This window comes from Penaeus monodon, chromosome 15 (assembly GCF_015228065.2).
Source record: "Penaeus monodon isolate SGIC_2016 chromosome 15, NSTDA_Pmon_1, whole genome shotgun sequence".
NCBI classification, from domain to species: Eukaryota; Metazoa; Arthropoda; class Malacostraca; order Decapoda; family Penaeidae; genus Penaeus; species Penaeus monodon.
The window spans coordinates 1902525-1903193 of NC_051400.1; the positions used below are offsets into that span (position 1 = coordinate 1902525).

Consider the following 669-nt stretch of genomic DNA (forward strand, 5'->3'; position numbering starts at 1 on the left):
AGGACGTTGTTCCGTACTTTTTTTTTAATTGGATTCTCATTTTTTTTATTAGATTGTTTCCTCCCTTTTTATTAGGTCTCTTTTTTTCCTTTTTAGGTTGTTTCGCCCTCCTTTTGTTATGATGTTTGGTTTCCTTTTTTCACTTGTATCCTTGCTCTCCGACCCGTTAAGTCGCCTCGCTTTCCTGCGTCATCATGCATCCAAATTTCCGTGAGAAATTGGCCCGGACCTCGTCAACGGAGGCAGCGACCCACACGTCGGAGCCTCCGGAGCCTCCCCGGAGACAATCGGCTGTCACGGAGGCTGCCAAGGTAATTGGAAAGGAAGCATGGCCGTGTTGCGGTGGAGAATGCGCCTGGGCGGAGGGCGTGGAGGCCGCTGACGAAGGGTTTGAGTCATACGGTAGTATGGCCGGGTGCTTGCCGGCGGGCAGGACACTGCTCGCTAAGGCGTGTGCGCTCGGGTCGCTGTGGTTTTGCCGTGGGAGCGTCCAGGTGCTAAAGGGCCGCCCCTGGAGGCTGTTGCGGGAAGATGGAGGAGGCCTGTGTTGGCCCGACGCGGCGGAGGCTGAGGCACGGGTGCAAGTGGACCCTGAACACTGTGACTCACCCACTGGCCAGGCTGGGGTGTCAACAGCCTTGTGTGAGCTGCACTCGATCGGGGTTTGCT

The 669-nt window shown here is 56.2% G+C and overlaps 1 protein-coding gene across 1 annotated transcript in view; it reads left to right on the plus strand.

Annotated features, from left to right (window-relative positions):
* The window catches only part of LOC119581628 (MAP/microtubule affinity-regulating kinase 3-like), a gene marked incomplete in the record, with an annotated part of 89364 nt that overhangs the window by 48961 nt on the left and 39734 nt on the right, over positions 1–669 (plus strand).